At 40.1% G+C, this 16,563-nt stretch overlaps 1 long non-coding RNA gene across 2 annotated transcripts; it reads left to right on the forward strand.

Annotated features, from left to right (window-relative positions):
* Nucleotides 1–2,114: 2,114 nt before the first annotated feature.
* LOC116464498 (uncharacterized) lies at nt 2,115–12,572 on the forward strand. 2 transcript variants are annotated; one of them, XR_009212234.1, is made up of 6 exons: nt 2,115–2,247; nt 4,375–4,485; nt 5,767–5,882; nt 6,003–6,114; nt 7,824–7,961; nt 8,182–12,572. It is a non-coding gene; the product is annotated as an uncharacterized LOC116464498 (long non-coding RNA). The 2 variants fall into 2 exon arrangements; XR_004246930.2 differs by lacking the exon at nt 4,375–4,485 and having other exon boundaries at nt 2,118–2,247.
* The last annotated feature ends 3,991 nt before the right edge of the window (nt 12,573–16,563 follow it).

Genomic DNA, 16,563 nt, shown 5'->3' on the forward strand with positions numbered 1-16,563 from the left:
CATTTGATGGTATGTGGACAAGTGCGGGAGCCCTAGACCAAGGACTCCGTGGTGAACAAGACTCAGGACCCCTTAGGGGTGAGGGCCTGGGTTACACCACCAGGGGGTCACCCGGACCCTCAGCAGAAGGTGGAGGGGGTGGTGATCATTACCTTTGCGACCCTGAAATAGGTGGCAGCCACAGGACATAGGGTTCATTGAACCCACCTTGTGTAACTATTGCCCAGGAAAAGGCCCAGAATTTAATAAAGACGAGGCCCCTGGCAGTGCAGTGCTGGATGGGGCCCACCCCCTGGGGCACACCTGAACCTCCCCCGGGGCCTTGGCTGTGAGCTTTGATTATAGACACACGTATGCCACGGCCCTTTCAGACTGCTCCCTTCACCTCTGAAAAACCAGACAGGATGCTTCTGTTCCTGGAAATGTGAATGCCCTTCATGTGTTTTTTACTTTGACTATAAACTCAACTGAAACCAAAATGTAGACTCCCACACAATAATAATGTGCATCTTTAACACCCCACTGTGAACATTAGGCAGATCAATGAGTCAGAAAGTTAACAAGGATATCCAGGAATTGAACTCAGCTCTGCATCAAGCAGACCTAACAGACATCTACAGAACTCTCCACCTAAATGAACAGAATATACATTCTTCTTAGCACCACACCACACCTATTCCAAAATTGACCACATAGTTGTAAGTAAAGCACTCCTCAGCAAATGTAAAAGAACAGAAATTATAACAAACTGTCTCTCAGACCACAGTGCAATCAAACTAGAACTCAGGATTAAGAAACTCACTCAGAACCGCTCAACTACACGGAAACTGAACAATTTGCTCCTGAATGACTACTGGGTACGTAACGAAATGAAGGCAGAAATAAAGATGTTCTTTGAAACCAATGAGAATAAAGACACAACATACCAGAATCTCTGGGACACATTTAAAGCAGTGTGTAGAGTGAAATTTATAGCACTAAATGCCCACAAGAGAAAGCAGGAAAGATCCAAAATTGACACCCTAACATCACAATTAAAACAACTAGAGAAGCAAGAGCAAACACATTCAAAAGCTAGCAGAAGGCAAGAAATAAGTAAGATCAGAGCAGAACTGAAGGAGATAAAGACACAAAAACCCTTCAAAAAAAATCAATGAATCCAGGAGCTGCTTTTTTGAAAAGGTCAACAAAATTGATAGACCGCTAGCAAGACTAATAAAGAAGAAAAGAGAGAAGAATCAAATAGATGCAATAAAAAATGATAAAGGGGAAATCACCACCGATCCCACAGAAATACCAACTACCATCAGAGAATACTATAAACACCTCTACGCAAATAAACTAGAAAATCTAGAAGAAATGGATAAATTCCTCGACAAATACACCCTCCCAAGACTAAACCAGGAAGAAATTGAATCTCTGAATAGACCAATAACAGGCTCTGAAATTGAGGCAATAATTAATAGCCTCTCCCTGGGAATGGGCAGGCCTGGGTCCAGTCCACAGGGCCCCTCTCAGGCCCTGACGCAGGATGGAGTTGAGATGGGGGCAGCGGTGGACCCCAGGGCCCCTGCCTGCCTCCTGGGGAGCCCGGTGACCCAGGCAGCCCTGGTGAGGCTGTGGGTGTCTGGGACATAGCGAGGCCCCAGGGCTCCCACTGAACAGATGCGGACAGCGAGGCTGGGGAGGCCCTGCTGCCCTCCGGACTGTCCCTCCAGCCTCCAGCTTTCTGTGGTTCTCTGGACCCCGTCTGCAGAGGAGCAGGGGAGCCCACCCTGGATCCTGAGACTCCGAGCTTGAGGGACCCCAGAGCTCTAGCGAGGCTGCTTCCTTTGCGGATGGTGAAGCTGAGGTCCAGAGGAGGGCAGGGGCAGGTCCCAGGCGCTCCCTAGGCAAAGGGAGCCGATCTCGGGGAGGGGGTCACAGGGAGCGCTCCTGCGACTTCTAGGGCCCGAAAGCTGGGGAGGATGAGAGACCAGGGGCCTTTCGTCGTCCCCCGGGGCTGGGCAGAGGCTCAGTCTGTGCCGCAACCCAAAGCTGCTTCTGGCAAGTCGGAGCCGCGGTCCCTTTAAGAGGGGGTGGAGCTTCAATCTGGTACGAGGGACGCTGCCAGCGTGCGGGTCCCTACGGAAGCTGAGGCTGCACTTCCTGCGAGGCCCCTGCAGCAGCAGCGCCTTGGTCAGAGCGAGCTCCGGAGAAGCGGTGGTGGGTTCCATGTGATGGTGGAGTAGGAAGCAGGTCTCTGCGGTAAGTGGCGGGGGCGTGGACCCCACCGGGAACCCTCCCAGCTCCTTCCCTGCCTCTCCCTGTTTTCGTGCCCTCACTTCTTCGTGGGCATCTGGGCCCGAGTCCTCCGCGTGGGGGCGGTTGTGGGGTCCTGGCTACTGCAGCGTCCGCACCCCGGCCAGGAAGGCTATGCCAGTGTCCGACCCGCGTCCAGCGTATAGGAGCGCCCTGGCCTAGAGCTGGCGGTGAAATGCGGGACCTGGGTCCCTCCGAGCCCCAGGGGCCTCTGAGCTGGAGTCTAGGATTATTTTTGATGCCTCAGCACCTTTAAAAAGAGACCTCGCTAGAGCAAGGGACATCTGTAGTTTCAGTTATTTGAGGAGTCTCCAGCTATTTAGCTGTTTTCCATGGTGTATATCCTAATTTTCATTTCCACCTACAGTGTATAAGTTTCCCTTTCTCCAAAACCACACCCGCATTCCTATTATTTTTGGTTTGGGGTTTGTTTTGTTTTTGTTTTTGTTTTGAGATGGAGTCTTGCTCTTTCTTCCAGGCTGGAGTGCAGTGGCGCCATCTCGGCCGACTGCAACCTCTGCCTGGTTTTAAGCAAGTCTCCTGTCTCAGCCTCCAGAGTAGCTGGGACTACAGGCGCCGGCCACCATGCCCAGCTAATTTTTGTATTTTTAGTAGAGATGGGGTTTCACGATATTGGTCAGGCTGGTCTCAAACTCCTGACCTCAGATGATCTACCTGCCTCGGCCTCGCAAAGTGCAGAGATTACAGGCATGAGACACCGTTCCCAGCCCCCTATTTTTTTTTTAATCTAGGAATATTCAATAATGTGAGATTATCTGTGTGTGGCTTTGAATTACAGTTTTCTAATGAATAGTTTATTTTGAGGACTTTATCTCTTATTTGTTGTTCGATTTTATAGCTGTGCAGAATTGTCCAGGTTCTTTGCACAATATTAGATTGGATGCTTTTGCTACTTTGTAGAGTTTTTTGTGTACATGTTAGATGACAACTCCTCGTGAATTACGTGATTGCCTGAAATTTTTGCCTAATCTATAGGATGCTTTTTAATTTGGAAAGTAGTTTTCTTTGATGTGCAGAAACTTTTCATGTTGACGTAGACCCATATATTTATTTTTGCGTTTCATGCATGTAGTTTTTGTCACCCATATAAGAAAATATGTATCAGTGACAAAGCATTTAATTGTCAATGAGGTTTTTCTTCCAGGGTGTTTGTTTATTTTCCTCTTTGCAAAGGTGAGCAGAGATTCAAGTGACCCAAAATATATGCTCATCCTGTGTTTTAGTTAAAAACATTTTGTGGTTTATGGTCTTTTGTTTTGCCTTCAATTTGGGGGAGGGGGTGTTCATTTTCGTACATCGTGTAAAATAAGGTCCTATTTCTCGCTTCTGCCTCTGGATATCATTTTTCTCAAAGGTATTCATTTTCTGCCTTCCACATTTCAGTGTTCTTTATCAACGTCAGTTGATTGTGTCCATATTTGTGTTGATCATGTTTTTGTCCTCCCTGTTTTTGTCCATAGCTTATGCAAGTGTCATATATCAGCTGTATAACTACAACTTGGCAGTGTAATTTGATATTGAGGATTGTGGGTCTTCACTTTGTATTTCTTAGGATTCCTTTAGATAATTCATTGCTTTTGTGGTTCCCTGTGATTTTTAGCAATACATATTTATTTCTGTTAACTTTTTTTCACAACATAAAGGTCCATAATTAGAGGTACATTTTCATACATATAGATTGGGTAATGATCAAATCAGGGTACTTAGGATCTCTATTTGCTCATCCAGGCGGTTTTTTTTTGTTGTTTTTTTTTTGTTTTTTTGTGGGGAGAACTTTCAAAATTCTCCTTTCTTGCTCTAGAAAAATATGATATTGTTAACCCCAGTCACCAGGCTGAGGAGGAGAACCTCAGATTTATTCCTTTAATGTTAAGATAACTTTGTTTCCATAATCAGTCCTTCCCCATTCCCCCTCTATCTCCCAAACTCTGATAACCAATATTGTGCTTTCTACTTCATTAAGATAAACATCTTAAGATTTCACATGAGTGGTATCATGCCGTGTTTGTCTTTCTAGGCCTAGCTCATTACATTTAACATAATGTTTTCCAGGTTCATCTGTGTTGCTCTAAATGACACTATTTCATTATTTTGATGGCTGAAGAATATTTTCTAGTGTGTGTATATGAGAGTTTCTTGATCTCTTTATCTGTGGATGAACAGGTAGGTTGAGTTTATACCCAGTAATGGGACTGCTAGATGATATGGTATTTCTTTTTTTCCTATTCTTTGCAAGACCTCTAACTGTTTTTTATAGTGTTAATACTAATTTATGTTTCCACAAACAGTTCCCCTTTCTGGAAATTCATACCAGGAATTGTCTTTTTAAATATTTTGATCTTTTTGTAATGTTCATTCTATTGGAGTGACATAAGATTTGAGTGTGGTTTTGATCTGCATTTTTCTCATGAGTAGTAATGTTAACCACATTTTTGTAGACATTGTGTCAGTTTCCTGTCTTCTTTGGAAAAATATCTAATCCAGTTATTTGCCCAGTTTTTGTCTGGCAGTTGTTCTGTTGTTTTGTTATTTTTTTGCCAGCTGGTAATATGACTGGCTTGTACTTTTTCAAAAATAATCCCTTATCCCAAACTTGTAATTTTTAGTGTGCCTTTTTATTTTGTTTATTGTTTCCTTTGTTGGGCACAAACGCTTCAGCTTGACGTGGTCCCACATGTGTGTAATTTCTTGGTGGCTGTGCTGTTGGTTACTAATCAAGAAAAAACAAAATCACTACCAAAGCAGTTCATTGTCAATAATTTTTTTCCCTTGTATTTTTGTTTACTTTTTGCGAGCCCTGAGCATACATCCAAGTTGTCCTAAATATACGCACACCCAAGGTTGTCTTTATAGGAGCTTTATGGTTGCAAGTTTTGTGTATAATCTTCAATCATTTTGAGTTGATTATTGTGTATCTAGTACCATAAGAGTCCCGTATTATTCTTTTGCATATGGATATCTAGTTTTGGAAATCTTCCCCGTTGTGTCATTTTGGTGGTGTTTTGAAAAATGTGTTCATTCCATATAAATTTTTGTTTATTATTGAGCACATTCATTTTGCTCACTGGTCTGTGTTTCTCTGTGTATGTCAGTAACATATGGGTTTGTTAACTACGGATTTTCATTTAATTAGAACTCAGGGAATGTGATGCATCCCATATGGTTTGTATTTCTCAGAATAACTTTGGAAATTCAGGGTGTTTCACATTTCCACATAAATTTTGGCATTGTTTCTTTATATTTCTTAAAACACTATTTGTCATATACTAAATGTATACAATTAGAAGGTACAAGGAAGATTTTGCTACATGTATATGTTGAGTAATGATAAAATCAGGTTATTTAGCATCTCTTCATCTCATATAGTTATTATTTTTGCGTGGTAACAACATTCAGAATCTTTCCTTCTGGCTACTTTGAAACATATGATACATTTGTGTTAAGGCTAGTTACCCTGCTGTGGAATAGAAGACCAGAATTGATCACTCTCATCTGAGAGTAACTTTGTACCCCATCACTGATTCCTTCTGAGACCGCCTCCACTTCCCCAGCAGCCTCTGGTAAGCCCTATTGAACTTTCTACTTCTAGAAGATAAAGCTTTTTTCAGTCTACATGCCTGAGATCACGTGGCATGGGACTTTCTCTACCAGGCTTATTCTTCAGACCTCATGTTCTTCAGGTTTCTTCATGTGGCTGCAGATGGCAGGATTTCCCAAAGGTTTATGGCTGAAACATATTCCGTGGTGTATCTGTAAAGCAGTTTCCTCATCCCTGCAGCTGTGTTTGAACAGGTAGGTTGGTTCTCTACGTTGGCCACAGGTAAGAGTGCTTTAGTACCCATGGGAAGGCAGATAGCTCTCTTCAACCTAGGGACTTCAACTGCTTTAAATGTGGAACCAGTGGTGGGGCTGTTAGCTGACGTGGTAGTTGTACTGTGAATTTTTTCAGAAACCTCTAGCTGTTTTTCATAGTGTGTATACTAATTTACATCCCCACCAATAGTGTTTAAGAGTTCCCTTTCTGTAAGTCTACACTGGATGTCACCTTCAAAAATTTGTGTTTGGTTTTCGGTAGCACTCATTCTGAATGGAATGAGACAGAATCTTAGTGTGGTTTTCATGGACATTTTTTTGTGAGGTTTAGTGATGTCGAGAAAGTTATTTGAGAAATCCCCACATTGCTTTCCATGGCGTCCGAACTAGTTTGCATTTCCACCAACAGCAGACCAGCATCCCTCCTCCTCTGCCTTGCTGGTGTTCATTCTTGTGGACTGTGTCATAATTGTCATTCATCAGAATGTGTGAAATACTATCTCATGGGCCTTTTGCTTTGCATTTCTCTGATGATTCCTGAGGTAAAGAAATGTTGTCTTGTCTGTTGGTTGCTGTAAACCTTCTTTTGAGATGCATGTTTTCATGCCCCTTACCCTTTCTTCATTGAGTTTTTGTTTTTCTGATTTATTTGCTTAATGTATTTGAGGTAGATCCTGGATATTAGACTTCATGAGATGCATACGTGGGAACATTTTCTCCCATTGTGTAGGCTGTCTGTTTACTGTGTTGGTAATTTCTTCTGCTGTGCAGCAGCTCTTTTGTATATTAGGCCCCACTTGTCAATAATTGTTTTAGTTGCACTTGCTTTTGGGGTCTTAGGCATAGCCATGCTCTGCCAAATCCTCTGTCAAGAAGAGTATTTCCAAGTTCTCTTGCAGGCTTTTCATAGTTTGAGGTCTTGCGTTTACATCTTTCATTCATCTTGAGTTGATTTCTGTACAGGGTGAGACACGGGCCCACTGTTTTTCTTCTGCAACTGGCTAGCAGTTTATCCTGGCACCATCTATTGAGCGGAGGGAGTCCTTTCTCCAAAGCTTATTTTTGTGGATTTTTTTGACGATCACATGGTGTTAGGGGTCTGGGTTTACGTCTGGGTCCTCTAATCTGTTCCAATGCTCTGTGTGAAATGGGGTCCCTAGCTTTTCAATGAAATTTAAAATCAGGAAGTGTGACACAACCAATGTAGTTTGGACTTCTCAGGATTGCTTTAGAAATTCAGGGTGTTTTGTGGTCTGCATGAATTTTGGCATTGCATATTTACATATTTTTTAAAAGGCTGGCCATGTAGTAAAAGTATACAATGGGGAGAGTTAGAGTGGGGCATTTTGGTTAATGCAGACACAGAGGAATGTTAAAATCAGGATATTTAGAGTCTCTGTTATCATAAACAGTTGTTAATTTCTTTGTGGTGAAAACATTTGGAATCTTCCAGATTTTGTGAAAAAGGTGTGATGTTTTGTTAACCTCTGGTCACTGTGCTGTGGAACAGAGAGGAACAATTCATTCCTCTCATCTAAGTGTAATTTTGTACCTATTTCTGATCCCTGCTTCCCTCCAATCTCTGGAAACCACTGTTGTGCTCTCTAGATCTATTGCAATAAAGTCTTTTATTTTGGGTTCTACATGAGTGAGATGTGGCAATGTTTTTTTTTCTCTACCTGGTTTAGGTCATTTACCATGCTGTCCTCCAGGTTCAACAGTATGGCTCCAAATGATGAAATTTCACATTGATTTTCTGGCTGAAGACTATTCTGTTTGTGTGCGTCCCCCACAGTTACTTTATCCCTTTATCTGTGGATGGGCAGGTAAGTTTCTTCCTTATCTTGGCGATTGTGAATAATGCTGCAGTCCGCATAGGATGGCTGATACCTCTTGCATAAACTGATTTCTTTTGCACTGAAAGTGTACTTAGTAGTAGAATTGTTAGATGAAGTGGTAGTTGTAGGTTTAATTTTTGGAGGAACCTCCCACTGGTTTCTGTAGTATGTATACTAATTAACTTTTTTTTTTTTTTTTTGGACGGAGTCTCGCTCTGTTGCCCAGGCTGGAGCACAGTGGCACGATCTCAGCTCTATGCAAGCTCTGCTTCCTGGATTCACGCCATTCTCCTGCCTCAGCCTCCTGAGTAGCTGGGATTACAGGCACCCACCACCATGCCCAGCTAATTTTTTGTATTTTTAGTAGAGACAGAGTTTCACCGTGTTAGCCAGGATGGTCTCGATCTCCTGACCTCGTGATCTGCTGGCCTCGGCCTCCCAAAGTGCTGGGATTACAGGCGTGAGCCACTGTGCCCGACTGTATACTAATTAGCATTCTTACCAAACGAGTTCTTCTCTGGAAATTTCCACCAGCATTTGTGTCTCTTTTAATATATTTTATCACTTTGATAACATCCATTTGAATTATAGTGAGATGATATGTGTGTTGTTTTGATTTATATCTTTCTCATGGTTTGTGATGTTATTCAAGTTTTAAAACTTGTTTTCAATGTTATGTCTTTTTTGTAGAAATGTCTATTCAGGTTTTGTTTGGTTATTAGTTTCTCTTTTGGGTTTTTGCTAGTAAGTAGTGTTAGTTGCTTAGACATTTTGAAGACAGCCTTTTATCAGATGTATGTTTGTCAAAAGGTTTCTTGTACAATGAAACATATATGGAAATGTTCTGTGCAATAAAAACAGCAGTGGTAACAGAGGAGATGTAGGCTCTGAGTGTCTCACTGGAGACTGAAGTCCACAGATATGCAACAAAGCCTTTGTCTGCCTGATGTTTTTGCCTGCTGCTGGTCATGTGCTTTCACATATCAAGAGAGGACATTTAACATTTGAGCCACAGCGTCATTTGCTCTTGTCTGATGGGTGAGATTTTTGCTGGCGTAGCCCATATTGTCATATGTTCTTGGGGCCCACAGGATTATTCTTGGTCATCTAAGATGTTACTGACATCTTGTCACCTTAAGATGTTGCTGACTTAATCACCTTCAACTGACTCCTGTTCATTCTTCAAAATAAGCAAACACATGTTGTTTCAGTGATCCTTTCAGTTGGGGATTTGCCTGGTGCATTGCTATGTGAGGTCATCTCCCGTCAAATGACCCACAGGTGGTAACAGTCTGTGAACAAACAGTTTACAGGAGGGACCAACCATGTGTGGACATGGGGTGGGTCATTTCAAAGTGAGGTAGTCAACCTGTACCTTAGACTGGCACAGACAGAAGAAGCCACAATCCTTTAGAGAGAAAAAAATTACAAAGTATAAATATCCTTTGTTAAGAGAAACAGAGACCATTTTCAGAGGGCATAATAGTATTAAAATGTGTTCTCATTGTTCAGCTCCCACTTATGAGTGAGAACATGCAGTGTTTGGTTTTCTGTTCCTGTGTTAGCTTGCTGAGGATAATGGCCTCCAGCTTCATCCCTGTCCCTACAGAGGACTTGATCTCATACCTTTTTATGGCTGTGTAGTATTCCATGATGTATATGTAGTACATTTTCTTTTTCCAGTTCTTATCATTGATGGGCATATGGGTTGGTTCCAAGTCTTTACCATTGTGAATAGTGCTGCTATAAACATACGTAGAGCAGATGGTGCTCAAAGCAAGATGGACGTCTGAGCAAGATGAGCGCCAAGCTTGATGGAGCTCAGAGCAGATGGAGCTCCAGGTGAGATGGAGCTCCAATTAATATGAAGCTCGGAGCAGATGTTGCTCAGAGTGTGATGGAGCTCCAAGCCTATGGTCTCAGAGCAAGATGGAGCTCTGAGCAAAATGGAGCTCAGAGCAGATGGTGCTCAGAGCAAGATGGAGTTTGGAGTGATTGGAGCTCTGAGAAAGATGGAGCTTGGAGCAAATGGAGCTCTGAGTAAATGGAGCTCTGAGCAAAATGGAGCTCAGTGTGATGGGAGCTCTAAGCAAGATGGAGCTTGGAGCAGATGGAGCTTCAAGCAGATGGTGCTCAGAGCAAGATGGAGCTTGGAGTGATTGGATCTCTGAACCAGATGGAGCTCGGATCAGATAGACCTCTGAGCAAGAAGGAGCTCCAAACAAAATGGAACTTGGAGCAGAAGTTGCTGGTGTAAGATGGAGCTCAGAGCAGATGGTGCTCAGAGCAAGAGGGAGCTCAGAGTGATTGGCACTCTGAACATTGCTCTGAGCGATTGGAGTGCTGAGCAAGATGCAGCTCAGAGCAGATAGAGCTCTGAGCAAAAAAGGAGCTCTAAGCAAGATGGAGTTTGGAGGAGATGTTGCTTGGTTTTAGTTGGAGCTCAGAGCAAAATGGAGCCCACAGTGATTACAGCTCCAAGCAAGGTGGAGCTCAGAGCACATGTAGCTCGGAGTAAGATGAGCTCTGACCACATGGTGCTCAGAGCAAAATGGAGCTAGAAGTGATTGGAGCTCCCAGCAAGATGGGGCTTGGAGTGACTGGAACTCCCAGCAAGATGGATCTCAAAGTAGATGGATCTCTGACTAGATGGAGCTCTGAGTAAGATGAATGTCTATGCAGATGTTGCTCACAGCAAGACAGTGCTTGGAGCGATTGGCACTTCGAGCAAGATGGAGCTTGGAGCATATGGAGCTCTGAGCAAGATGGAGCTTGGAGTAGATAGAGCTTGGAGCAAGAAGGAGCTCCAAGCAAGATGGAGCTTGCAGCAGGTGCTTCTCAGTGTAAGATGGAGCTCAGAGAAGATGATGTTCAGAGCAAGATTGAGCTCAGGGTGATTGGCACTCCAAACATTGCTCTGAGCCCATTGGAGCTCTGAGCAAGAAGGTGGGAAGTGAGCAAGAAGGTGAAGAAGTGATACAATCCCACAGAACATTACAAGTTTAGCAGAAGCTATTATGAAATGTAAAGAGAAGAATGCCCCAGAATTCTATGCGGATTGTCAGGGGACAATACTCATTTCTGTAATCAGGCATACTTTCTTTGAAAAAGTTTATCATATCAAACCTCACAAGGACAACCAGAACTCTGTGATATCCACTCTACAAACCTCAGACCCCTATAGTGTAGTAAAGGTGACAGCCAAGATAGAAAGACAGAAACACACTGTTTGATGACCAATCTTTGGAAGTTGAGATGGCAAATGGGGATTTACTCAGATTATTTTCCTGTTAGCACCTCCAGATGTAATTTTGATGGTACTTTGAATTGGGCTGATGACACAATGGGGAAACATAAACTGCTGACACTGGACTTCAGCAGTACAGTAACAGCCATGTGCAAGGCCATTGAAAAAGACTGATGGTTACATTGCCACGTGTTTTTCTTCATGGCATCATTATCTTAACTAGGGACTTTATGTGTTTTCACAGCAAGATGTTTCTAGTATTTAGAAATGGACCTTATGCATCATATACTTCATAAGAGCTTGGAAAGCTCTCACCCAGGTATTACCAAATGCCAGACATCTCTCTATGTAGGCCATTTTCTGCCACAGCCAGAATTCATTCTGGATGACATGCTGTTCTTGGCTGCTAAGGAAGTGATGTGGGGGAGCCAGGTGTCTCTCGCTGTCTGTAAGTCTATGGGAAAAAGAACACTGAAAGGCAGTAAGTTTACTGCCACGTTTAGAGGAACTTGTCAAGGCAACACAAGAGTGTTGTAGTCCTATGTGGCCAACAGTAACCTGAGTTTTTACAGCACTTATTGCATAATGATCACAGTCACACTTAAGTTCACTTTCTAAATCTTAGATTCTACAAAAACTCTGTCTGATAATGTCCTATAGAACTTTCGGTAGCTAAAATCAATGAGTTTGAAAAATAATTTGAATTTGGCTTGCTCACATTTTCAGCAGAATGCACTTGTGAGTCCTGCTCTGTCATTGTGTTTTACATTTGTGGCTGTCCCTCTTGCTGTGTTGGAAGTCAGTGTTCCAGAATGTTAACTTCTACAAATACCTATGTATAGAGCAAAGAGAAAACTCTTCAAGTCAAAAGAGTGTATGTTGTTTCAGGGCAGCTCTCTAGCCTTGGATTTGAAACTATAATATTTGTTACACAGAGAGAAGATGGTTCTTTTTTGTATTTTATTTTTAATTTTTGTGGGTACATAGTATTTATGGAGTGCTGAGATGTTTTGATACGGGGATGCAATGTGAAAAAAAGCACATCATAGAGAATGGGGTATCCCCTCAGTGATTCTTTGAGTTACAAACATTCCAATTACCCTCTTTATGTTATTTTCAAATATATGATTAAGTTGTTATTGACTGTAGTCACCCGGGTTTGCTATCAAATAGTAGGTTTTTATTATATATTATTTCTTTTTTGTTTTTTGTATACATTAACAATTTCTGCCTCCCTCTCACTCTCTCACTACCCTTCCCAGCCTCTGGTAATCATCCTTCTACTATGTACATGAATTTAATTGTTTTTATTTTTAGATCCCAGAAATAAATAATAACATGTGATGTTTGTATTTCTGTGCCTGGCTTATTTTTCTTGACATAATAATCTTCAGTTCCATCCATGTTGTTGCAAATGACAGGCTTTCATTTTTATGGCTGAATAGTACTCCACTGTGTATATGTACCACATTTTCTTCCTTCATCTGTTGATGGACACTTAGGTTGCTTTCAAATATTAGTAATTGTAAACAGTGCTGCAGCAAACCTAGGCATGCAGAAATCTCTTTGATATACTCATTTCCTTTCTTTTGGGTATATACCAAGCAGTGGGATTTTTGGATCATATGGTGGTATATCTGTTTTTTTCAGGAAACTCCAAACTGTCCAAGGAGATAGTTCTGTTGTGATTACTTCATTGAGAAATTTAACTTATGAGCAGTTGAAAGGAATGCAAGTTGCTGGAAAATCAGAATGAAGAGTGCAAAATGACCAACTACAATGTATTGTCATTATTCACTCTGATGTGAAAAAGGCAGTGAATTTAATAGGAAATAACTTTGCAGAGTAAAATCTCAGGTGTGTTTTTTTAGTGCCACAGTCTTGGATGATGGGTTCCTAGAAGCTCTCAACATCTCTTCTTAGTTGGAGAAAGTGTTAAGCCCCAAAGTAGCTGGAGCAGTACATCTTCAGTTTTTGACAAGAAAGCAGGAACTTGATTACTTTGAGTGCTATTCATTAGTTTCTGCTTTCATTGAGAATGCAACAAAAGCCAACTAGGCTGCTGCTAACTCCTTGCTGGACATCTTCTGCCACTGTCACAGGAACTGTGATCTCACTGGACAATTAACTAGGGAGCCTTTAATCTTGAATGACGGCTGCACAAATGATCTTCAAAGCATTTTAGCCACCAGAGGAATTCTCTTCAAATACCCAAAATCCGTCAGTATCTTGAATCATGCTGAATTTTGAATAATTCTTAACAAGCCATGTAAAGGGGGCTCTCTGGCCTTGAAATAGTGATGTTTTTTATACAGAAAGGAGAATGCAAAATGGTCAGACTACCATGCACTGTTAAATTTGATTTCAAGAAATTACAGGAAAACTTTCCAAAGTTCCGTCTCACAGAATTTATTTTTACAAAGAATTCCAAGATAAGTTTAGTTTTATGGAAGATTTTTGTGTGGTTTTTACTCACTCTTCATCTCAGACATCAACAGATGATTACGTCACTTATTTAGCTAGTAAATTTATTAATATAAAACTCAGAGACATTCCAATATCCACATTGCTTACACCATTAGGCATAGATTCAATGTCAGCTATGACAATTGAAAATAAGCTGTTTTGTGATTTAAAGGTTTAAATTTCTCTAACCAAACTGCTTGATCCAGATGCAGCACTGCAAATGTTAATATCTGTTCTGGAAGAACAATCAAATAAGACTTAAGAGGAAAAGGAATGGCCACAATCCACCTGAAATTTTTTTTTAAAAAGTGTGCAGCCTACTAAATCAGAATGAAAACAGAAGTACAAGATTATAAACAAATGCAATCAAACTTTTCTTAAGCTTACCTAAAGTTATTTTATCTGAAAATTTCAAGCAACTTTGTTCAACATTAAATTGACAATCTAAACTAACAAGTCTTTTGAATTTATGTATGGTAGTAAACATTCTCTCTATTAACTTTATTACCTAAGGCTAAACCTAAAATTTTTAAGCAAAATTAGAAAAATAGTCTTCACTTATCAAAAAATAAAGTTTCTTACATTTAGTATTTTCCCAATAAAATTGGTCATTCTTGGTTTTTTATTTGGAGAATCTGTGCAAAATTTCACTAAAAATAAATTAGCACTAGAAATTATTTCTAAATACCAAAAAAATGAAGAATGGTTTCACAAAGAAAAAAAGAAAACTTGCTTAATTAGCAGAGTATCTTCTCTGTGATTTTTGTGATTATTTGATCAGTGTCCTGAGATGGATACAAAGGCAAGTAATGACAAAATTAAAATAAGCATGCAGATTTTTTTAAATTAAGTGCCAAAAAATAATGGGTCGTGCAAAGCCCTTAAAAACATTGTGGCCTAATTCTAAAGTTTTTTGCTACTATGCTACATCACACCCAACATCAGTTAAGTGCTCATTCTGTGACAGGTAGTACATTATGTTTTAGCAAACTACACAAGACCCCTATGTGATAATATGCTTCAGGGTTGTAAGGTTGGGTACATTTACTAGTCTTGAATTTTCTGGGAGCATACAAACCCAATATTAGTCTAGATGCCCAAAAATCTATTTAGACATCACAGTAGAATGGAGAGTAATCTTGACCACAGGAGGCTGTGTTGTGGCATTTATTTTGAAATTACTTTTTCTTGATTTTTTTTGCCTTTTAATTGTTTTATGAGTTTTATAATGTACAGAATATTTTTAAATTATTATATATATAAACTAATTAGTCTTCATTTTAAACTTATGTGTCTGGAGTCTTACTTGGATTTCTCCTAACAATATTATACACATATTTGCAATAATTTCTCTCATACTGCTTTTAACTCATTTAATTTTTCAACTTTTTAAGAATAACAAAAGTGATATTAATTGTAAAAATGCTGAAGCGACATATGAATTTATGCAGTGCATATGTATTTTTTATTTTACCAATGAGATGGGAGAAATGCTGTCTTATATTTTAACATACATTTTGGCCATTACACAGATGAAGCAACTTTTCATTTTTTAATACATAATGCATACTTTTTCTTCTGTGCAATTCCTCTTTATATTCTTTGCTCATTTTCCCACTGGGATTTGCAAGTTCTTTATTATTTGATAATCTCTATACATTCTGAATATCCATTTTTTGTTATATATACCATGTAAATATTTTCTTCTAATTTGTTATTTGTCTTTTAGTGGTATTTATCAATTGTTTGCTAAAAATGAGTTTGTTTAGTTAGTAAAATTTGTCTGTCTTTTACTTCATGATATTTGTATTTCATGTCATGAGGAAAAGGCATGAATATTTTAAAAACTTCCTTGTATTAATTTTATTTTTTATTTCATTCTTTATTTGAAATTTATTATTTCTTCAAATTCCAAATAATAACCAACTTTCTCAAAGCAATGCTTCTTTCTACTGATTTCAAACGTTACATTTGTCTTCTCTGAAGTTCTTGTCTATTTGATACCTGACTGTCGCACTACTGCTGTGGATGTGCTTCGTAGCATCACAGTACTGCAGGGTTCTAAGATTATCTGATAGCCAATAGAAGCAGACCTCTACTCACCGTCGTTCTTTTTTCTTTTGGAGAATAAAGTTAGCTATTTTTATCTGGGTTCTCAATTTTTTTTTTTTTTTTGAGATGAAGCTTTGCTCTCTCACCCAGGCTAGAGTGCAGTGGTGTGATCTTGGCTCACTGCAACCTCTGCCTCCCGGGTTCAATTGATTCTCATGCCTCAGCCTCCTGAGTAGCCAGGATTACAGGCATCCATCACCACACCTGGCTAATTTTTTTATTTTTAGTAGAGACAGGGCTTCACCATCTTGGCCAGGCTGGTCTTGAACTCCTGACCTGGTGTTGCACCCACCTCTATTCCCAAAGTCGTGGGATTACAGGCGTGAGCCACTGCACCTAGCCGGGTTCTCAGTTTTGTATAAACTTTAAAGTAGATTATCAAATCACATACCAATTACCGTCTGATTGAAATTTCAGTGTTTTTATATATAAGTTTCGAGACTAAAGCCATCTCTATTCTTTCAGCACTTCAGATGTTTATCTTTCAATTCAAAATGTATTCTAAATTTTATTTTGATGTTTCTTTGTGAATTATTTAGAAGTTTGTTGTTTGATTTCCAAACACTTGTGTGTTTACTATCTTATTGATATTCATTCTTTTCTTTTTTAATTTATATTTTAGTTTCAGGAGGTACATGTGCAGCTTTGTTATGTAGGTAAATTGCATGTTGCTGGGGTTTCATGGAAAAAATAATTTAGTCACTGAGGTAGTGAGCACAGTACCTGATAGGCATAAGTAATTTTTCAGTCCTCACCGATTTTCCA

This window comes from Hylobates moloch, unplaced genomic scaffold (assembly GCF_009828535.3).
Source record: "Hylobates moloch isolate HMO894 unplaced genomic scaffold, HMol_V3 SCAFFOLD_833, whole genome shotgun sequence".
Taxonomy (NCBI): domain Eukaryota; kingdom Metazoa; phylum Chordata; class Mammalia; order Primates; family Hylobatidae; genus Hylobates; species Hylobates moloch.